This window comes from Palaemon carinicauda, chromosome 22 (genome assembly GCF_036898095.1).
Source record: "Palaemon carinicauda isolate YSFRI2023 chromosome 22, ASM3689809v2, whole genome shotgun sequence".
NCBI classification, from domain to species: Eukaryota; Metazoa; Arthropoda; class Malacostraca; order Decapoda; family Palaemonidae; genus Palaemon; species Palaemon carinicauda.
Genome location: NC_090746.1, coordinates 10,906,825 through 10,931,029, shown reverse-complemented (window position 1 = coordinate 10,931,029; position 24,205 = coordinate 10,906,825). Strand labels below are relative to the sequence as shown.

Genomic DNA, 24,205 nt, shown 5'->3' with positions numbered 1-24,205 from the left:
TCTTTTCATATTTCTATAATATATTTTCCCCTATTTTTGAGAAAAAATGTTATGGAAATTTGCATAAAAATATGTGACATTAGAATTGAAGAAGTGAGCATGTATAAATACAAGAATTAAAAAAAAAGAAATGAAAGGGAAAGTAGCTAATAAAATAAAAGAAAAAGATAAGAAAAGAAAGCAGAGATGATCAAACTGGGTAATGGCAGATAATACATAGGATAACTTACACTGATGAGACAGCAATAGTTATGACAACAAGGTTGAATATGATAAAATTAAAAGCAAATTATAGAAACGGGTATGATAATGATAGACTTTGTAATGTTGTGTAGGGAAGTAGATGAGACCGCAGCATATGTTTTGCCGTAAGGATTTAAGAAAATTTAGAAGAAATGGTATAGAATTAGGGGATTTAGAAATGCCAACTTGCCCAATATATTAGTAAAAGTGTGTAAGAGTAAATTAATGATAAAAAAATTTCTGTAGATTGCAGAACTTTGCTTTCTGTAGATTGCAGAACTTTGCACCTACTACGTTTTTCTAGTAGTGTGCCCACAATCACAGATTCAGTGTTGTTGAGAGAGCAACGAGGAACTGGAAGTGGAGTTTTCAAAACTCCTAATAGTCGTCATTACTGTCAATTAATATACAGTATATACGGAGAAAGATTATTTGAACACGACGTAAGAATAATACGGAAAGGACCCTTAATTCAGGTTATAATACCGTGTTACATTAACAGTGAATATGAAATTACTAATTTGAGGTGAGTAATAACTATAAGGTCCACGATCTGCCTGTGACTAAATGCATACAATTATACTTACATTTATGTATATTACGGTTTTTTTTTTTTTTTTCTGTAAAATTCTTATTCACATGCTCGGGTAGTTTGTAGCGCTACGGCCAAGCGTCCTAATTTGCTTATTATCGCTCCGACTGTTATCTTGTATAGAATAAAAACGTTTGGAAATGGTCTACGGATCTTAAATGTGTTGTGTAAGGGGGGGTCCGGGGGGGCGCAGCCCCCCTGGGTAAGGACACGGCTTCTAGCATAGGTTAGGTGGGTTTTTTAAGTTAGCTTCTCCCGTCGTACTCGTAGGTTGGAAATTGTTGTGTAAGGGGGGGGGGGGGGTCCGGGAGGGTGAAGCCCCCCTTGGTAAGGATACGGCTTTTAGCATAGGTTAGGTGGGTTTTTTAAGTTAGCTTCTCCCGCCAAAATCGTTTTTAGAACGACGGCCACAGTTTAGAATATTCCCGTTTTCTACGGGATCTGGTCGTCACCCTACAAAGGCTCCACATGCTCTTAATTAAGTGATGATCACTAGATACAGTAAATATCAGTTTGACATATTTTTTGATGTATTAGTTCCGTTTGGGACAACCATATTTTCAGTCTTTCTTGGTAAAATTATAGAATAGGTCAGTAAAATCATTTTATAAAATAAGACTGGATTTATAAATATTTTGGTGTGTTTTGAACATATTTGATAAGAATTCCTGGCGGAAATCCCTAGTTTTATAGTTATGGTGGGTCGACAGCCATAACTGAAAAGCTGTATGGCTTTGTGCTAGGTATCGTCATCAGTTACGTTCGAAACACCAAAAGTCTATGTACTTGTCTAATTGTGTTGATATTTTTATCAAAGTTTTAAAAATTAGTTTCCGTCAGTCGTCAAAATAATCATCGTAATTAAACACAGTTACTGTAATTGAAACTGAGTTTTAGTAGTGAAACGCTGTCAAAACTCTGGAGCTTTTGTTTGCCAGGGCGAATGGATGCATAGAAAATAGAGTTTTTCATCACATTTTTTATGGTGTTGGTTGTAGCAAGATTCATTGTATTAAAAATACCTCCTTTCTTAAATGAGCTAATGATTTATTGGCTTTTGTTCTGCTGTATGCTCATTTCGTTTGTGATTAAACATTATCTCACTGCTCCTATGTTCTGGCAAGCGGACTGTGTTTCGCTACGAACGTCAGCCCCATGGGCTAGTATTTCGACCTTAATTATCATTTATACAAACTTGAATGGGTGAATACGCACTTAACAACGTGGCAAGATGTAGCTCCATGTTCCAGCCTCTGTTGGAACATGGACTTGCCTTCCATTTCCAATGCTCAGAATAGATATATCAAACACACCTTTCTACCCTAACCTTTTATTATAAACATGATCAATTAAATAAAAGCTATAATTGTATTGCATATTCCATAATTGATATTGAATAACAAAGATTTAAAATATAAACGTTGGGCACTTTATTCTGTTTGAACAAGTAACTTATGGCAGGAGAACCACATATCGGTTATTTTCTGAACTACCGGTTAGAAGGAGGCTCCTGCGATATGTGCTGACCACAAAAGGAGCAAAATGGGTATTTTTTATTAAAATCTGTAACTTTGTTAATAGAGGTTTCCGCCAATAGTATATAGTATTCAAATTAGTGTATTTGCAAAGATCTATTCAATTATGCAAGTTTCAATGTCCTAACTAATATTGCACCATTCTATAATTGAACTGGTTTCTTATACACTATACATAATGACGATATTCATTTTCCAATCAAATCTCTTAAACTAGAAGACATTCAGCTGTTAATTGAAAGTTACCATTACCGGGATCATTTTTTGGTTTTAGTAAAGTCCTGGTCAGGACAACATTTTCAAAAAAAAAAAAAAAAAAAAAAAAAAAACTGTAAACAAAAAAAACTCCCATGTTTTTTTAAAACAGCATCTTTTATTCATCTTTTTTTATTTATTATATTCCAGTCAAGTCAAAATTTTCTAATAAACGGATTTTGAGCGAAGCGAAAAATCTATTTTTGGGTGAGATAGCCATGTCGTCCTGATGGAAGGTTCCTTTAAGTAGCTTCCAAGGGATATTTGAACTACAGTGGTATTCCCAGAGAATTTACCTTTAGGTCTCCAGAATTCTAACTCCTGGCACGAATATCCTTAAAATTTCTCTCAAGGATATCGCATAAATCAGGTGACGTATATCTTGATACGACACATGGCAATCTTCACCCTGAATAGCGTTTTCGCCTCGGGGGGAAGAGTGGCAAATAGAAGGGGAGCCGCTATCAAGGTTACACTTCCTCCCATACTACTATTGAGTATCTAGATGGTGCTATATCCAAGATGGCGCTTATTCCTAGTAGTATTGAGCATGGTGCTACAGATATAGTAGTTTCGGAGGGATCCTGCCAAGGCCTTTTCTATAGAAAAGGAGGGCAGGTCCATCAGAACGACATGGCTATCTCACCCAGAAAAAAGATTTGTTCCGTAACTGAAATACAAACCACGCTATATAATATGGGTGATTACTTTCGGCGTAGCTGAAATGACGAGCCATTAGAATTTTAACGAGGGTTTACTACCACACCGCTAGTTAGCGGGGGGTAGGGAGGGGTAGCTTGCTACCCCCCCCCCCCTCACACACACCTGTGCTGAGCTCACTTTGCTATCGGCTCGGGTGCTAGACGGACATGTCCCCTATCACCCTCGCCTACACTGAAAGCCATTAATCTTTGTTTGCTTTTTCTTTTTGACAGAGTGTTTGGAAGTTGGCCTCTGCGATGCGGAAGTGTCCCGGCTTACCTGACCGCCCTTGTGGGACTTATATGTCGGCGGTCGGCACAGATCCACACACCTTATGTCCTTTCTGTAGGGGCCAACGGTGTGATAGAGATAACGTATGTGGTGAGTGCAGGGAGTGGTCTACCTCCCAGTGGGAGAGGTTTTCCCAGCGCCGGAAGAAGTCTAAACGGGATTTGTTCCGTAACCGAAATACAAACCACGCTATTTACATAGGGTATTACTTTCGGCGTAGCTGAAATGACGAGCCATTAGATTTTAACGAGGGTTAAACTACCCCCACGCTAGTTAGCACAGGGATAGGGGAAGGGTAGCTAGCTACCCCTCCCCCCCACACACTGTTGAGCTGCCTCACATCACTTTTGGCTCGGACGATGAGCAGATGTCTCTGTCCCGTCCTCGCATGGCAGGCATTAATGTTTTATCTTTAACTTAATTACTTACTTTTCTTATACTTAATATATATGTAAACATTCTTTTGTTTATGTATATATTTGAGTATAGAAATACAGTAAGTTTCCTTTTCAGTGTTTGTGCTGTGTGTGTGTGTGTGTAGGAAGTCCACTCAATTGTACGACAACATCTCCGTGTGGTCCCAGGCTCCCACGGTGACATTTTATGGATCGCGATCTCTCCCTTGGTCCTTCGGTCTTCCCTTCGGCGGGCGCCGTGGGGAATTGTCATCGCTGGACTTTATTTATTTATCTGTTTCTCCGCTGTTCCTCCTTCCCTACGGGGAACTTGGTCTATCAGCGTAGGGAACATGTGAGTTTAGTTTGACTACGGTCTCTCTCTCTCTCTCTTGAGGTTGTTCACCCTTTTATTACTACTTCGTATTACGGTAGCTTCCTTCCCGTTGCGGGTGAGTTGCTACTCCGTTTATTTTGTCTCAATTATTTTTAATCAAATCTAATTGTATTTGTTAACTTTTCAGCTTCTGTGTAGAACGCTTCTCTTCGGGGTTCATTCGTTCTTACTATTAGTGAACATTCTTAGATGAATTACATAATTATAATTGTTATAATTCTGTTTTTGTTACAGTTTTTCGCCTTCCCCCCCCTTCCCTGAGTGTCAGTGGGGGAGGAGGGTGCATTCCTGGTGCGTAATTCTTATGTCCTTTTCCCTCGGGGTTCCTCTTCGGAGTTCCCCCGGGGGAATAAATGTTAACTAATTATTTTATTTTCACAGTTAACTGTCTAGTTTTTTCGTTTGCCTAATGTGCCAACGAAGCAGAGCTGTCCTGTTTGGGCCTGGGGAGTCTGCTGTTGCCGCCTCCTCTACGACTTCGTCATGGGCGTGTTCCCTTCTCCTAGAAGTTCTCCCGTGACAACTGTCAGCTCCTTAGTTCATTTAGAACGCTCAGGAGGTTCGCCTCCATGGGTGGATAACTTCCCTTCCAAGGGAGGTTCCCTTCCCAGGTATGAGTTTTTTCCCCTTTAGGGGGGCAACTTCTCTTACCTTAATAATTACCTGGTTGGTTTTTTCCTGGTCCTCGGGCGGTTATGCTCTTGGTGCTGAGCGACCGGTTTTGTAACCATGCTCTAGGGGCTGAGCGGTTGCAAGGCCGGACCATGGAATTCGTGCGATTATGCTCTTGGTGCTGAGCGGTCACACTTGCAGCTACGCTCAAGGGGCTGGGCAGCTGCAGGAGCTCCTCTTCGGAGGGTTTCTCTTTATGGTCAGCTTGCTGATCCAACGGCCCTAAGGGGCGCCTTCATCAGTTCTTCTGGTCTCTTCTATGAAGTGTTCTCCTCTCTCGTTCGCGAGAGAGTCTCTCGTTCGCGAGAAGGACATTCTTAGAGACTCCTCTTCAGAGGACTCCCCTGCTGTTGCTGAAGGCTCAGTTCCCCCCTCCGAACATCCTTCGAGGGGGCAGCTGAGTCCAACGGTCTCTCCTTCGAGTGTCTCTCCCCCTCGGGGGAGTTCACTAACAGAGACTCCTCTTCGGAGGACTGATGATGGTGCTCCTGTTCGTGGTCGTCTTCATCGGCAGATCGTTCGTGATCTCCGACACCTGCCAGACCTTCTTGTCTCCCATCTCCGTTCCTAGACGCAGATGCGCAGTGGGCGCCACTCCACCCCGTTTTCTGACGGGCACCGGTCCCTTCGGGGCTAAGGGCTTATCTCACAATGTGAGTGAGTCCCTTAGTGCCATGTTTTTACATGTGCTACCTCGTTCTCCTGGGCACTCGCGCGCAGTAGTTCGCAAATACTCTCCTGCTGTGGACCAGTCTTCTGCTGAATCAACACTCCAGCGATCTCCTGTAGCCGAGTCTCGCCGTAGATCTCCTGATCGCCAATGCTTCTGGGACCTTCTGTGCGGCTACGCGCCTTGTGCACCTACAGTCTCCTGAACGCCCACGATCGCCTGCTCGCCGGCGCACATCTGATCTCCCTTTTCTGATGTCCGCCAACGTTCGCCCTCGCGCCCACGATCTCCGGATCTGGGCACAAGCAGGGAGATTATTTCTTCACTGAACTCCACGTTCACCTGCTCGCCAGCGCACATCTGCGCCCCCTTTCCTGATGTGGGCAATACGCGCCGGCGTTCGCCCACACGCCCATGATCTTCGGATCTGGGCGCAGGCAAGTAGTTTATTCCTTCGCCTCCTCGCCGACGATCTCTCTGGTTCTACACCCTCACTGATATCTTCTGGCCGCGCATATCTTCTGGCCACGCAACTACGCGCCTACGATCTCCCGGTTCCTGCCTCGTCGCGCGCAGTTCAAGAAGTTTCTACGCTAGCGCACAGGCGCTCACAGGTTCTTCTGGACTCGCAGCGCCCTTCTGGAGTTTCGCGCCAAGCGTGCCCACGCGCGGTTCTAGTTCCAGCGCGCCAACGCACCAGCACGCTTCCACTTCACACCGCGCCGCCCAGGAGACACCTAAGCTAGCGCACGGGCGCTCACAGGCACCCCTGGGCTCTCCTTGCGCGCCAGCGATCTCCTAAGCACCCGCACGATTCTTCGCCTGCGTGCAAGCGTTTTCAACGCGCCAACGCTTCAATCATCGTAGGTTTCCTACGCGCCCACGCGTTAACTCTCCTGTACGCGATTGGTCGCTACGCGCCACCGCTCGCCAACGCGCCTTCGCCCGCCTACGAGCCATCGCTCGCTTACGCGCCATCGGTCTCCCGGCCGCCTGCCCTCGCCCTCACGACCGCGCGCCCGCACACATGCGCACCCATGTTCGCCCGCGCGCGAACCACCGGTTTTCCATCACTCGAGCGCCAGGTCGATTTCGTCCGCGATTCCCGTCGTGTTTCGCAACGCGGGCAACCTGGCGAGTCTTCTGGAGCGCGTACTTCCAGATCATTGTCGGCATGATCTCTCACCTGTAGACGCAAAGCAGCGCACGTGCAGGAGCAGGAAGAAGCTTCAGAGAGGTCTGGGCAACATTCTTCTCCTTCTTTTCAGGCAGGCCCCATCATCTCTACTCCTCAGGATCGTCCGATCCCCTTCCCTCCAGCGAGAGTCGCTGACACTGCGTCTGTCAGCCGTCAGCAGAGGAGGTACAGTACACTGAATATACAAATAGTCTCATAGTTATATATTTTGCTGAATTAACATCAGTGTCTCTTATATCTAATATTTGTAGCATACAAATATATGAGGATAGGTCAAAGAACTCTGGCATGTATACATACAACTGTCTGGCGAAAGCGGACGCACTACATTCTAATAGACATTTATTCCTAATAAATGACTAAAAGAGATGGTTAGTAAAACGAATGTAGTATGACAATGGGATTATACCTATAACAAGTACAGAGACTATATTTCTTTCTTGTAGGAAGAAATGATAAGTGCCACTCTCAGACTGAAGAAAATTTATAAAATAATTTCCCTTCATAATTCCTGTACTGGTTACTTCTATCTGCACTGTGTACTACGTACACCGGCACTAGTGCTATCTGTATAATTCCACACCTGGGATTTTGAACAGTGCTAGTGACACCATGGTAACACTTAATCAAAAGAGGTCACACCTAAGAAGGATGACCGCTTCTCCCTTTAATTGACAGTCCCAGTCAATTAGCTGTTCATCGTAGAATTAGACGGCAGGTTAAATATTCTACCTGACGTCACCACATACTGCTTCAGATCATGGACTTGCTTAGTGTAGTGTTTGTAGAACACTGGATGATTCTCACCCAGTACATGTGCAAGGACATGTGAGGTCCCAAACCATTAACTGTTTACTACAGTAATTAGGGGGCAGGTTTTAATACACTACCTGCCGCCACAACGAAATGTTTCAGTTCATGCACTTGTTTTGCATAGTGTTTGTAAAACACTGGATGATTTCCATCCAGTGTATGAACGAAGACGCTCAAAGTCCATATACTGAAAGAAGTTAAGTGATGAAGCAATCTTTCTCGGATCATGACCTGCGGGAGTACTGTCCGGATCCGCTCTACGAATAAAATAGGTGAGCTTCGCCCTCAGTTGTTTTAGGGATAAATTTGATCCAGAAGTTTCTCCTTTAAAGAGCTGTCCTCCCCTGAAGTCTGAAGTTCTACGAAGATAGACCTTTAGACACTACAGGACATAGAGAGACATCTTCCTTCAGAGGGCAGATTCTCCAGGGACCCCACCTCTTAGTGGGTAGCTCGTTTTTAGCGAGAAAGGATGGATCAGGGAAGAGATTCAGTTCTCCCATTTCCGTGAACTGAATGTGACCCTCTTCTCTGGATAGGGCCACTATTTCACTAACTCTAGCCCCAGAGGCTATAGCAAACAGAAAAATAACCTTTTGGGTTAGATCCTTAAGAGAACAATCTTCATTGTTCACAGATGAGGCATAATGTAAGACCTTGTCCAAAGACCAAGAGATGGGCTTTGGTGGTACTGCGGGCTTAAGCCTAGCATATGCCTTCGGAATCTTATTAAAGATTTCATTCGCCAGATCCACTTGAAAGGCATATAGGAGAGGCCTAGTCAAGGCTGACTTGCACGTATTTATCGTATTGGCCGCCAGACCTTGGTTTTGAAGGTGGACAAAGAAGGACAGACAGAAGTTCATTGAAATTTCTTTCGGTCCTTTTGCTTTGACAAACGCAACCCACCTTTTCCAGGAAGACTCATATTGTCTTCTAGTTGACTTGGCCTTGTATTCTTCTAAGAATTCTATATTGCCTTCTGAGATCCCCAACCTTTTTCTAACCGCAAGAGCGAGAAAATCATGAAATGAAGGGTTTGGGTTCTCTGTGATAAAACGAAGGCAGTTAATTTCTGAACCTTCGGAAATATACCTAGGATCAGAGCTAGGACCAGCCTCATCTAGTCTATCAGTCCTACTAGAGGATCCTCGTATGGGGCTATATAGCGAGGTAGTTTCTTGGAGACGCTCATGATGAAGAGGTCGAATTGCAGTTCCGGGACTTGTTCCCATCTGGGAGGGAATATGTCTGCGTCCATGGACCATTCCAACTCTATCAGTTTGGATCGAAATAGAGTATCCACCGTCACATCGTGGATCAGTTGTAAATGAACTGCAGGTAGGTGCCGTCCCTTTAAGAGAGGGATGGGTAGCTTCACCAAGACCGTATGAGACGTTCGATTGTGACGTCTTATTATCGCTTCGGAGTCCCAGATCAGTCGTAGGGAGTCTGATCTGTGTGGAGGGGGCTTCCCCACCCATGAAAGGGCCAGCAGAGTCCTGGGACCTTCTTTTAATTTTTGTTAGAGAAGCGATTAAAGAGGGACCGATCTCAGTCTTTTTTTATCTCTTCAAGCGTTTGATGAATGTTTTCTCCAGGCTCTTAACGCATCTTTCCGGTGTGCCCTTAGCACCAGGTCTGTCACTATTGCGAACTGGGGAAAGTTTAGCGCTTTTTTCTGTTGGAATTTTGGAAATCTGACTGATTACCTGAGTCTCTTGACAGACCTCACGAGCTCCTTTTATATTCCCAAGGGAAAGGAGAGTTGATGTGACTGAGGGCTTCGATGGTTTAGTAACCATCGAAACCCCTGAGCTGGAGAAAGTCGAGACTTCTAGAAGCTTATCTTGCATCCGTGATGTCCCGGGAACCGGGTCATCTCTTTGAATGCATATTGGCCAGACACTTTGGGTGCTGCCCACTCCAGCCTCTCGATCAGGTATATTAATACCTGAACTATTTCTAGGCTTGATTTTGACGTGACTAAGTTCGTCAATCCCATAAAGATACTTAGGACTGTGAGTCTGACACGTATCTTTCCTAGGATGAATGTTACTCTCTGTAACATGAATTCTAGATAGGAGGAAGGGGGCTGATTGACTGGAAGGTTCCGAAGGACACCTTTCAGGTCTGACAAGACTACAAACACCCCTAATTGGAACAAGGTCCATATGTTCAGAAGGATTAACATTCAGAACTTGCTGTTTTTTATGAACTTGTTGAGTGGTGACAAGTTCAGAATGACTCATTGATATCTTGAGTCCTTCTCGTGAACACAAAACAGCCTTCCCTGGAACTCAATGAGCTATAGTTTTCTTACCACCTGTATGCTCAATAGCTCTCAGGTATACTCCTCCAGGAGGGTTTTGAGCTGTAGGAGAAGGTAAGGAAATGATGGTAGGGGCATTTCTGTTTCCCATCAATGGCTCATCTTGAATAGGCTTTGGACTGGAGGATTGAAGGTCCTGCGATCCTGAGGGAAAGTTCCTCCTAGCCGAAGCGTCTTTATGCTTCGAGTAGTCAGTAGGCTTAGACTTTTGACCATCTGCCTGTAGTACCGTGGTCACTGGAATAGTGGGATGTTGTTGAGCAGCCTGGATATTTCCAGCATTTTCGATCTTTTTTTTAGGTTGGGGACCCACAACCACAGAAGATTTTCTCTGAAGGAATGCCCCTTTTTTGGAGGAGACTCATGTTCTCCATGGTGGCGTTCTTAATTACTTTCTTAATTACCTCGTGTGGGAAGAGGTCTTTACCCCAGATGTTGGAAGATATTAGCTTCCTTGTTTCGTGTTTCACTGTTGCAGCAGCGAACACAAACTCTCTACATGCTCTCCTAGCCTTCATAAAGGCGTAAAGGTCCTTCACCAAGATAGCCATATGCATTTTGGCTATGACCATGAGCATGTCTGGGGTACTTTCGTAGGTTGAACACAACTCTATGTAGTTTTGTAGAGAAAGGGATGTCGCAAGTCTCTCCTTTGACTCCTGTTCATTACACAAGAGCAACTCAGACAATTTAGGGAGACATGCCTTGAATTGTCGACTTGCGACGTCCTTGTCTAATTTTCCTACTGAAAATGTCAAATGGACTTCCTTCCAATCCTTTTCCTGTCCGGGAAAAGCTGGTGACAAAGGCTTGCACTCATCGAGTGTGGGACATGGCTTACCCGCCTCCACCGCTTTGGCAACAGAAGTAAATGCCTTCCCCATAAAGGGGAATGAGAGTGAAGTAGGAGCAAGAAAGGAAGGGTGTCTGTTATTCAGTGAGAATACCTTCGACTCTGAATAACCCGCCTTTCTTAGACTACCTGAAAGGATAGTCTGTGCCTTATCATGGTCGAGAATCAAGACCTCCTTTCGTTCCGTTCCTTTTCTTGACTTTGGTTCGTACTTCAGTCGAACCCAACTATTAGGGAAAGCATCAAAGGTTGGCCAAAATTGAATTTTGTTCAAAGGAACAGCACCTATTTTCTCTGAGATGTAGAGATTGCCTTTTGAAATCGGCATCTGCTCCGCAAACCTCCAGGGGTTGGTTATGGAGCATGTTGGTAGGTCTTGATTCATGGGTCGTTTGACTGACCCCTGGGAAGCGACAAGAGAAGCTTTACAAGGCTCTATCTTGCGTTTTACTTCCTACTTTTCGTTTTGTTTACGAAAGCTCTCTATTTGATTCTTCAGCTGGATACATAATTGTACCACATTATCCAATAGAGAGGTAGAAGACGAAGATGTCGACATCGATGGCTCTACTGTATAGCCGGCATAGGCGGAGGAAATTCCGACGCAACATTTTCCTCTTCTACCCTGGGGCACTTCTTGCCCTTAATCCCAAAGGTTTTCTGGCTGTCAGGGGATGTAGTTGGCTCCTGAGGCACTACTGTTTCCTCACTTGCTTCTGGAAATAGTAGCTTATGCATCCTACCATTAGGTAGGAAAGGTCCCAGAGAGATCTTTTGAAAGCCTCTCACCCAGTTGCGTAATTTATATTGAGCTGTATCCCTAGTCTCCGTAGACTTGGGATTTTCAAAACCTTCGGACATTAATGTCCGACATATATTGCAAACCTGTGGGTTCCAATAATGTAGGGATCCGGAAATAATATTGCAGGGGGCATGAAACCTGCAAGTATTATGACCGTAAAAATACTTACTCTTGGCCTTGCAGAGGACTGCAGCACAAGGTATCTGGTGTTCCTCCTGTAAAGAAAGGAAAACCAAATGAGTATACAATGGATTATCTCCTTGATAATCAACATGCAAATGTCATTTACAATAGAGTAGCTTAGGATAGTAAGCTATAAAGGGATAGTAGGAGATACATTACATACTTGTGTACCCCTGTGAGCAAATGCTGTTACCTCCCCTCAGTATTAACTACATGGACGTTTCTCTATTGAGTAACTCCAAGTAGAAGGGCTCTTACCCCTATGGGTAGAGAAGTATCAAATCACTGTCCCAAAATAATGTTAATACTGTGGGGTCAGGATGACTGATTCTCGATCAGAATATTGAAGAAAACTATTCATTCAATATATGAGCGGTACCAGCGGAATGCTCGTACGAGGGTACCCAAGGTCTGTCAGAAAATACTACTGTATAATGGTACTGTAGTTTTCTAATTGCAGTAAGTCTATATTGCAATTTACTGGCTACTGTACATCAAGTATTGTAGTCTAGTCATTATGCTGCCTTCATAGTAGCATATGACAGTACGGTCCATCTAGCATGAAGCCAGCTGGACTAAAGAAAAAGAAAGACATATATTTGTATATCCCACTCAGCCTATTTGCTGTAGTCTTCCTACTATATTAAAATATAGAGTTTCCTGATCAGGGAAACTCAAAGGATAAAGGCTCTACCCTTTAAGGGTTAGGAGTGTATTACTCCTGCCTTAGGTGTTTAATATTGTAGGGTAATCCTAAAACTGATTTCTAATCAGGATATTGAAGAATCATATTCATTCAATATAGGATTGGGCTCAGAAAATGCCTGTGTTGGATATCCAAAATATATTGGAAATAACTACTAGTATAAACTATATAGTAGTTTTCTATCTGCAGTATATTCTATACTGCAGATATACTGGCTACCTGTATAATATCTACGGTAGTTCAGCCGGCATGTAGCCGGCATAGCTAGGTCTTGCCGGCATACCCGGCATGCTAGCTAGAGAGAGAGAGAGAGAGAGATAGCATGGAAAAAAAGGCTACTCCTTACTGTGAATGTATACAGTAATTAAGGATGTAAAAGTCTAATTTTAAATATTTAACTTAGCCGGTGAATATATAATAGCTGCTACTCAGCGGCTCAACAGAAAACACACTCAAAAACTCGCGAGCGATCGCTATGAAGGTTGCGGGTGTGACCACCAGCGCCAACTATCGGCCAGATACCACTCTTGCATGTAAACAAACCCTTCAATTCTTCTCTGTCGACCTTGACGACAAGACGTATCATTACTCGCTGTAGAACCTGGAGTTTTCTCAACATATTTGGTGAAGTACTTCATTTTGGTTTGAGCTTTCGCAGTGCAGGTGTTTTATCTTCAACTTAAATCTTGAACTCGTTTTTGGATAGATTTAATTTTTGATGACTTTGGATTGTTTTTTGGACTTTCTTTGACTTTTAAATGGCCGACCCTTCCCTTAGTACGGAAGTGTGTTTTAGGCTTTTAGCAATTATATTATCACGTTATAAATTAATTATAGATTTTCCTCTATATATTTTATATCTCACCCGCCTTTATTAGGCCTCTTCGAGTAGCTTTCCATTTATAATAAACATCAAGATAAATTTTAATGATTTGTTTATATGCGACCTTTCCTGAGAGTAGGCGGTCCTAACTTGGAAACCGAAGTTAAACAACGTTGAGCCCTTTCAATCGTAAATAACTTTTACAGAGCTAATGATTTAAAACTTATTAAATAAATATTTTTTAGTAGATATTTTATGAAAGATTTTCTTTGAATAGTCTTCGTACTGTTTCAAAGATGAACTAACGTTTAGTTTATTTATGCTACGCAGTTTGCGCTCTATCGTTACGATAGAGAGAGAGAGTATCACGGTTTCACTTTGCAGAAAGAGTAAATCGATTCTGACGTTTTGTTCATTCTTCTTTCAAAGCTTAAATGTTTTAAATTCTATTTTAAAGGAACTTTTTAATTGAAAAACCTTTCAGTTTTTTCCTTTGGTCAAATAACCTGTTTTTTGACGAAACGTAAGTGGGCTCTTCTCTTCGGTGCGAAATCAAGAGAGAGAGAGAGAGAGATAGAGACGGAGAGAGAGAGAGAGGAGAGAGAACGTTCCGATCTTTATTCTCGTCCCAAGCGAGTAACGTTGTTCTCGAGTTACTCTCGTCCCTAGTCTCTGTACGGGGAGAAAGGATAAAACGTTTTTAGTTTTTATTCTCGTCCCAAGGCACTGTACGGTGAGAGATTGAGAACGTAGTTTTGAATGAACCAGTGTTTAGTCTCTTCCCCAGCCACTGATCTTTTTATCTTAAAATATGTTTACTGTTTTTTGCTTGTATTAATGTGCTTACATTATACGACTGATTTCGCAATTATAACCTTTTGATGAGGGTAGAATTGCGTGCTTCAGGTAGAAATCAGTTTTATTCATACCTAATGTGAATTGTTAAAAAATTCGTTTTAAATATTTAACTTACCCGGTGAATATATAATAGCTGCAACTCTGCGGCTCTACAGAAAACACACTCAAAAAACTCGCGAGCGATCGCTATGAAGGTTGCGGGTGTGCCCACCAGCGCCAACTGTCGGCCAGATACCACTCTTGCATGTAAACAAACCCTTTAATTCTTCTCTGTCGACGTTGACGACAAGATGTATTCATACTCGCTGTAGAACCTGGAGTTTTCTCATCATATTTGGTGAAGTACTTTATTTTGGTTTGAGCTTTCGCAGTGCAGGTGTTTTTCCTCAACATAAACTCTTGAACTCTTTATTGAATCGGATTATTTGTTGATGACTTGGATTGTTTTTGGAATTTTCTTTGACTAATTCAAAATGGCTGACCCTTCTCAAGTACCTAGATTTCGAAAGTGTAATGCTAGGGACTGTAATAGGCGTCTTCCAAAGGCTTCTCTCGACCCACATACTGTTTGTTCCAATTGTCGGGGTAAAACCTGTCAATTGGGATATCGGTGTGAGGAATGCGTGGGCCTTTCGGAATTCGATTGGCTCGAATACGATAAATATGCACGTAGACTAGAGAGAGATAGGGTAAGGAGAAGTTCATCTAGGTCTGTAGATTTTTCCTCTCCACATGCCCCTGAACCTAATCCTTCCCCTGTAGTGGTTGTTCCTAACCCCCCTTCTAGCACTCAGGAACCGTCTATGCAAGACATGTTACGTGCTATTCATGCCTTGGGGGAAAGAGTTGAAGCGTTAGCAACTGATCGTAATCAACTCATGGCTGACGTGAAGGAACTTAAGTGTCATAGTGCCACGGCGGAAAGTGGGAAAGTGATTAGTGCGCAAAGTGTTGTGAACAGTGTTGCGACCGAGGGTTCGTCTGTTCGTGCCTGTCGTTCACCTAGTCCGGGACCTCTTGCAAGCTCCCAAGCCCAGGGGAGAAGTAATGTCGTACGACTTATGGGTTCGAGAGGCCTTGATCAGCGAACAGACGTTCCCTCTATGGTATCAGGCGTATCTCACCAAGATCGCCCCTACCATAAGACGAGAGAGCCCATTTTTACCTCGTCTTCCGAAGGCTTTTCACGCAAGAAACCGTGGAGCAAGGTTTCTAGGCCTCTTAAACGGAAGTCGGTCCCTTCAGGACAGGTCCAACGTCCTGGATGTAGTCATTGGGACAGTTCGGACCCGTTGCAGTCATCGGATGACTGCTCGCCGCCTAAGCAAGGCAAAGTTGTGCCATCTCAGACGCTAACCCCGTCGGTTACCGCACCCATTCCCGTGGACCCAAAATGGGTTATACTGCAGGACATGCAGTCTAAGCTTGCGTCCCTTATGGAAGACTACAATGCCGATAAGGTTTCCGTTGAGCCTAGCCGTTTATCTCATCGAGATCCTGGCCTTCAGCCACCCAAACGTTCTTTTGTGCGTCCTGTTGACGCTGGTGTAGCCAAGTCACGTCAAGCAGTTGGGGTAGAACCACACTCGATGCGATCTCGTGTGGATTTTCAGCCGCATTTGGACGTTAGGCAACTTGCTGATTCGCCTGGTGACGTTCAGGACGTTCGCCAACCATCGGAGTTGACTTGTTTTGACGCTGAGCGTCAACTTCCGCAACCTAGAGTTGTTTTGACTGCGCAGACTAGGTGGTCTAAGCAGTCTCGGGTGGACGCTGTGCGTCCTCACGCACCTGTTGTTGTTGACAGTTCTCAGACTGTCAAGCAGTTACAGGACGCTGCGTCCTGGTCCGCCACTTATGCACCAGTGCGGGTGGACGCTGCGTGTGAAGCATTGCCAACCCCTTTGCTTGTTTCTCATCAGTTGTCAGATGAGGAACTTTCGGATGAGGACGTTGCTGACCCTCAGCCTGAGGATCATCCTTCAGATATTGATGAACCAAGAGCAGTTCCGCCATCTATGGACTTTAAGAAAGTCATGCTCATTTTTAAAGAGTTGTTTCCCGAACACTTTGTCTCTGTGGCTCCTCGTTCGCCGCCGTCTGAGTTTGTTTTAGGCGTACCTGCTGACATGCCAGCCTTTACAAAACTTGTACTCTCTCGCTCGTCCAAGAGAGCTTTACGGCTTTTAGGCGATTGGTTGGAAACCAAGAGGAGTTTAGGGAAGACGGCCTTTGCCTTCCCCCCATCTAATATCTCGTCTAGATCGAGCGTCTGGTATGCCACGGGAGAAGTTCTCGGCTTGGGAGTCCCTGCCTCTGCCCAGGGCGACTTCTCAAGCCTTGTAGACTCTCCCCGCCGCCTAGCCATGAGACGCTCGAAGATTAGTTGGTCATCCTCAGACCTTGACCATCTACTTAAAGGCATTTTTAGAGCTTTTGAAGTTTTCAACTTCCTTGACTGGTGTTTGGGAGCCTTGAGTAGGAAAATCTCATCGGCTATTAGAGATGTCTCCTTACTCATTATGTCCTGCATGGATAAAGCCATCCGCGATGGATCCAATGAGCTCTCCTCCTCGTTTACTTCAGGAGTCCTTAAGAAGCGAGAGTCTCTTTGCTCTTTTCTGTCGGCAGGAGTGACTCCCTGTCAACGATCTGAGCTGCTCTTTGCCCCCTTATCGAAGTTTTTGTTCCCTGAACTTTTGGTTAAGGACATAGCTTTGTCTCTCGTGCAGAAGGACACCCATGACTTGGTAGCGTCCTCTGCTCGCAAAGGGACTCCTTCGACTTCCTTTTCTGCTAGACCAAGGATAGACACTCCAGCGTCCAGGTTTATTCCGCCCTTTCGTGGCAGAGCCCCCAGCAGGGGAAGTACTCGTGCCGAAGGAAAGAGAGGAAAGAGGAAAGGAGCCAAGTCCTCGCGTGGCAGAGTCTGACTGCCCGCAGCTTCAGATAGCAGTAGGTGCCAGACTCAAGAACTTCTGGCGAGCCTGGGAGAAGAGAGGCGCAGACCAACAGTCTGTGAGGTTGCTCAGAGAGGGGTACAAAATTCCATTTGTACACAAACCTCTAGCGACTTCCCCCATCGATCTCTCTCCCAATTACCGAGAGGAAGCAAAGAGACAAGCCCTGAAACTAGAAGTGTCTCTTTTGCTAGAGAAGGGAGCGGTGGTCAAAGTCTCGGACCTTCAATCACCGGGGTTTTACAACCGTCTCTTCCTAGTGCCGAAGAAGACAGGAGGTTGGAGACCGGTGCTAGACGTCAGTGCTCTGAACGTCTTTGTCACGAAGACAAAGTTCACCATGGAGACCACGAAATCAGTCTTAGCAGCGGTCAGAAAGGGAGACTGGATGGTCTCTCTCGACCTAAGAGACGCATACTTCCACATCCCCATTCACTCAGATTCCCAACCTTTTCTGAGGTTTGTTTTCGACAATGTGGTGTACAAGTTTCGGGCCCTGTGCTTTGGCCTAAGTCCTGCTCCTCTTGTGTTTACGAGGCTTATGAGGAATGTGGCAAAATTCCTCCATTTATCGGGAATCCGAGCCTCCCTTTACTTGGACGACTGGCTTCTCAGAGCCTCGTCCAGTCATCGCTGTCTGAAGGATCTCAATTGGACATTGGATCTGACCAAGGAATTGGGAATTTTGGTCAACATGGAAAAGTCACAGCTGATCCCATCCCAAACTATACTGTATTTAGGGATGGAGATTCGCAGTCCAGTTTTTCGGGCTTTTCCGTCTGCCCCCCGAATAGATCAAGCCCTGCTCGTAATCCAAAGTATGTTGAAGAGAGAACGTTGCTCAGTCAGGAATTGGATGAGTCTAGTAGGAACTCTATCATCCCTGGAGCAGTTTGTCTCGCTAGGAAGGCTAAACCTCCGACCTCTCCAGTTCCATCTAGCTTTTCACTGGAAAAAGGACAAGACGCTAGAGGCGGTCTCAATCCCGATTTCCGAAACAGTAAAGGCATGCCTGAATTGGTGGAAAGACAATATCAGTCTAAGAGAGGGACTTCCCCTAGCAGTTCAGAAACCAAACCATGTTCTATTCTCAAACGCATCGGATTTGGGTTGGGGTGCGACACTGGACGGTCGGGAATGCTCAGGTCTGTGGACCTCAAGTCAGAGGAGCATGCACATCAACGGCAAGGAGCTTTTGGCAGTCCACCTGGCCTTGATGAGCTTCGAGAGTCTCCTTCGAAACAAAGTGGTGGAGATCAACTCGGACAATACCACAGCCTTGGCTTACATTTCCAAGCAAGGAGGCACCCACTCCCTGACACTGTACGAGATCGCAAGGGACCTGCTCATTTGGTCAAGAGATCGAGGCATCTCCCTGGTAACGAGGTTTATCCAGGGCGACTTGAACGTCTTAGCAGATTGCCTCAGTCGGAGGGGTCAGGTAATTCCTACAGAATGGACCCTCCACAAGGACGTGTGCAAGAGGCTTTGGGCGACTTTGGGTCAACCCACCATAGACCTCTTTGCAACCTCGATGACCAAGAGGCTTCCAATCTATTGCTCTCCAGTCCCAGACCCAGCAGCAATACATATAGACGCCTTTCTCCTAGATTGGTCTCACCTAGACCTATATGCATTCCCACCATTCAAGATTGTCAACAAGGTACTGCAGAAATTCGCCTCTCACGAAGGGACAAGGTTGACGTTAGTTGCTCCCCTCTGGCCCGCGAGAGAATGGTTCACCAAGGTACTTCGATGGCTGGTAGACTTTCCAAGAAGTCTTCCTCTAAGAGTAGACCTATTACGTCAGCCCCACGTAAAGAAGGTACACCAAGGCCTCCACGCTCTTCGTCTGACTGCCTTCAGACTATCGAAAGACTCTCTAGAGCTAGAGGCTTTTCGAAGGAGGCAGCCAGTGCGATTGCAAGAGCGAGGAGGGCTTCTACCATTAGAGTTTACCAATCGAAGTGGGAAATCTTCCGAGACTGGTGCAAGTCAGTATCTGTATCCTCATCCAGTACCTCTGTAGCCCAAATCGCTGATTTTCTCTTATACCTGAGAAGGGTTCGCTCCCTTTCAGCTCCCACGATCAAGGGCTACAGGAGCATGTTGGCTTCGGTCTTCCGGCATAGAGGCTTAGATCTTTCCAACAATAAAGATCTACAAGATCTCCTTAAGTCTTTTGAGACCTCTAAGGAACGTCGTTTGGCTACTCCTGGATGGAACTTAGACGTGGTCCTAAGGTTCCTCATGTCAGCTCCTGGGAGTCTTTCAGCATCCTAAGAGGATCGCTGGGCTTCGTGAGGAAGACAGACTTACAAGGCAGAGTAATCGTCTAAGTCAACTTCCTTACCAGGTACCTAAATATTTTGGTTTTGTTATATTGATAACTGTCAAAAACTCTTAGCTTATACGCTGTAAACTTAATTAACTCTGGTCTCTACCCACCGCCTTGGGTGTGAATCAGCTATTATATATTCACCGGCTAAGTTAAATATTTAAAAATGATATTTTAATTATAAAATAAATTTTTGAATATACTTACCCGGTGAATATATAAATTAAAGGCCCTCCCTTCCTCCCCAATAGAGACGCAGCTGGACGAGAAGAATTGAAGGGTTTGTTTACATGCAAGAGTGGTATCTGGCCGATAGTTGGCGCTGGTGGTCACCCGCAACTTTCATAGCGATCGCTCGCGAGTTTTTGAGTGTGTTTTCTGTCGAGCCGCTGAGTAGCAGCTATTATATATTCACCGGGTAAGTATATTCAAAAATTTATTTTATAATTAAAGTATCATTTTGACTGCCTTTCTCCAGAAAGAAGGTTCTAATAGAAGGGGAGAATGTACCATTCAGGCTTCCATGCAGCTACAGTACTATTGACGACAAGGTACCGCCGATACACTGCCGGCCGGCAAGCCTCCAGCAGTACCAGTACAGTCGGCGTGCTGCCAACTGAGTCAGCAGTATCTTTACCAGCCTTGCCGGCAGTACCCCGGCAACAGGATCTGTAGCAGCAGTCCAAGGGAGGACTGAAGAACCTTGGGGACAGAAAGGGACTTCCCACTCACGGCCATCATGGCCGCCGGCAGCCGCCAGCTACCGGCAGTTTCCGACAGAATATGTGGTTGGCGGCAGTATGCCCTGCCGTCAGCCAAAGTCATGGCTAGAGAGGGAGTCTGGCCGGCTCCGGCAACCTACCGGCAATGGTAAGGTTGCAAGATGCCGGCCTAAAGAAAGACAATGGCTCAGCCATCAAAAGTGGACAGAGGGGTAGGGAACAGGGTCCTGTAACGAGTGTGAAAGGAACTGGCAAAATTGTCAGTCCTACTACCTGTTAAAAGAAACTCTGTTTCGGTATCGGCAGAATCCCAGGAAACAGGAGAGACTAAGTTCTCCATCCCAGAGATTGCCGACACAGTTAAGGGGATGGCGGCACTGCCGCCTCCTCTCAACAAAGAAGAAACAGTTCCAGTGCCACGTATCCTAGGCTAAAGAATATTACTCTTCAGCCCAGAGAACTGTGGCACAGGACTAGTCTTTTAGTCGCAAGGAGAAGATGGTATCCTACCATAACTCCGAGTGCGGCTAATGAGTGCTAACCTCCATTCCCGGCCACCTAGGCGGCAGGGGAATGATGGTATCCTACAACCCATTCGCCCTGCCGGCAGGTCACCGACGTAAGACTAAATACTCTGAGATTCTGACTAAATCCCAAAACCTGCTGGTATACCACAACCAACGGTTAAGGGAAGAAGCAGGACAAACCCTAAGTTAGCCATGTCTGAATAAAATTCAAGGCACGGCCATTAGGGTTGTAGCCTGAGGCTACACTCAGAGGGAAAGAGATTACCCTCAAATCTCCGAAGAGACGTGTAATGTTTCATAACATTCTAGGAGGTATCAGTCTCCACTGAATGAAAACAATACACTAGGGTAACCAGGGAATGTCTGAACGTATAGTAAAACGTCTAGGTTAGGTACCTAGGCTAGACGAGATCTCGGTTACCTAAATCACCGAAAGTCTAACTATACGATCAACAGAGAAAAGGGAAAAAATTATTATGCACATTATCAAATCTTTACAAGAATAATTGCCTAAATAGCTAAATAATTAAAATAATTAAAAAATGCTATTTAAAACTGGAAGTCGTTCTACTATCTAAATAACACATGCCTAACGAACGATGGCGCCATAGCGCCTCCAGTAACTGGCCTAGCTCTTAGGCACAATAAAATACTCTAATTTCATTGTGAAACAGGAGCTAAAATATACTCATAGAAAAGACCCTATACTCAACTTTCCAGAGGCGGAAGAAGATGGAGAAAGCATAATATTAATCCTGTAAAACAATCAAAAAGTTAGATCACCAGGGAATACCACCGAGCGAAATCGCTACAAAGAAAAGAATGGCCGCCATTGTGGGAATGGCACTGTTGTATTTCCAATAGTAATACGAGAGCGGGGTTAGCCTTTGGACGGCTCCCTTTTATTTTGCCATGTTCTCCTCGAAGCGTAAAACGCTATTTGGGGTGTAGATAGCTATGAGACGTGTCAAGAATGCGTCCTCTGATTACGCGATATCCAATTTTAAGGGATATTTGCTCCAGGAGTTAGAATTCTGGATACCTTTGGTAAATTCTCTGGGATATATCACTGTAGTCAAATATAACCTAGGAAGCTACTAATGAAGGAACTTCCATCAGGACGACATGACTTGAGCCCAAAAACATCTTTAGTTTCCTTATTAGGGAAAATACAAAGTGGAATAACTCTCGTACGTAGAGCCGGAGTCAGTGGATTCTAACACTAACTCCACCACTTGTAGAATATTAATACTGACAGGTAATCATTGGTGTTCCGATGATCTAGGATTCTTCAGAATGTTGAAGGAATATTTCACCTCAACATTTTTTAATCGGTCTCAACAGTGGACTGTGAAAGGATACACAGAGTATGTTAGAAATTTCAGACTACTGTATCATTATATACTGTAGTTTTCTAACTGCTGTATTGTTATATTGCAGGAATACTGGCTACTGTATTGTCTTATACTTTAGTTTTGCCGGTATGCTACCGGGTTAGGCTAGTACCTGGCGGCACTAGCTGACAGAGAGAAAGAATGGAAAGAAGGACTAACGTATTATTATAGTTTAGTACAATAATTAGGGGTGTAGGGACTACTGTCTCTACTGCCTTCAATCTAGAATGAGGATTCAAATGGAAGGGTAGGAATACATTGATTCTAGCTTCCATCCAGCCATAATTTCTGTTGCCGGCTGTACTGCCAGTTACAGGGTTTGGGATGGCAGTCCAAGAGAGGACTGAAGAATACTCAAAAGTATAATGGATTTCCCATCGGCAGCAGTCAGGGCTGGCTCAACCTTTTCCGGAGCTTAGGTTCCGTTAGGGAGATGGTCAAAGCGGCAACCTAACCGCCTTTGTAGGAGCCCGGCCGGTAACCCAGTCAGCCCGCAAGCGGGGTGATTGAAGAATACCGGCCACAGGAATCGTGACGGCTAGGCCATCACTAAAGGACAGAATGAGAAGGGAAAGGGTCTTATATTTTACAGAGAAAGGTGGTGGCAGGTATGCCTCCTACTTTCGGCTGTAAATCGAAGAAACATAGTTTCCTATGCCGGCGCTGTCTTGGGCGGCAGAGGAATAACGATTCCCTAGCCTGAGACATTGCCGGATATAAGACATGTCTTCTAGTCCACAAGGGAGAAAGGTGGCGGCAATTATACAACCCACAATCGGTTGTGGACTAGGGAAGCCGAACTTCCTATGCCGACAACGATGTAACCGGCAGGGGAATGACTATTCCCCTATCGGTAGTGTTGTCGGCAACAAGACAGAATACCCTGAGTTACTGTCGTATTTCAAAGCCAGGATACTCGCCGGCAAAGAAGATCGAAAGAAAACACTATCCAAGTCAAACCGGAGTACACTACTCGATGGCAATGACGGAAGATAGGGTTGTCGCCTGGGCTGGCGGCACTCAGGGGTAAGGAAGGGTTTATCCTCATTTCTCTAAAAGAGAAGCGTATCGAATTATACTGGTAATTCTAGGAGATATCTATATCTCCGACCGAATTAATAAAAACGATACAAGAGGTTAAACGGGGGATAATGTTACTAAAGTATACTAAAACGAGTTAGGCTAGCCTAACCCTAGTCGGGATCTCGGCTACGCTAGTACCACTGAGGCCCTATCGTATACAATAGAAACGTTTATTCGGAAAAGGTAATATTATATGTGTAAAGCTTATCTTCACTTGTATAATTTTGCCTAACTAGCCAGGATTTCTTTATAGCTAATTACCGGGAACGTCGTACTACTAACTAAATAAAGCATTTATGGCGTACGACAGCAGTCTTAAAATGGCCACCTCCGGGGATGGCAGTGCTCCGCTTAACACACCTAAATTATGTTAATTTAAATGTGAGAAGGGATCTAAAAATTATACACAGGAAAGATTAAATACTCAACTTTACAGAGGATGAGGATGCTGGAGATTGCTTGATAATATTCCTTGAAAACAGTAACAACCCGAGAGCAACGTGGGAGAACACCGTGCTTAAATGGCTACGTTAAAAGGAATGGTACTCTGTAGTAGTACTGGGAGGGGATCTACCGGGTAACCTTGATAACGGCTCCCCTTCATTTTCGCCACTCTTCCCCCTCAAAGCGTAAAATCTATTTGGGGTGAAGATTGCCATGTGTCGTATCAAGAAATATGTCTCCTGATTTTATGCGATATCCTTAAAAGTTATATTAAGGATACTCACGCCAGGAGTTAGAATTCTGGGAACCTGTGGTTAATTCTCTGGGAGTATCACTGTAGCCAAATATCCCTTAGAAAGCTGCCTAAAGGAACCTTCCATCAGGACGACATGGCTGAGCCCAAAAATTACTTTAAAG

The 24,205-nt window shown here is 44.7% G+C and overlaps 1 protein-coding gene across 2 annotated transcripts in view; it reads left to right on the top strand.

Annotated features, from left to right (window-relative positions):
- Window positions 1-565: 565 nt before the first annotated feature.
- The window catches only part of LOC137615789 (uncharacterized), a 60,615-nt gene continuing 36,975 nt past the window's right edge, over window positions 566-24,205 (top strand). Inside the window, exon 1 of one of the 2 annotated variants that reach the window (XM_068345485.1) lies at window positions 566-769. The gene's annotated coding sequence lies outside the window, so the exon portion shown is untranslated. The remainder of the gene's footprint in view (window positions 770-24,205) is intronic. The other variant, XM_068345486.1, reaches the window with a different exon arrangement.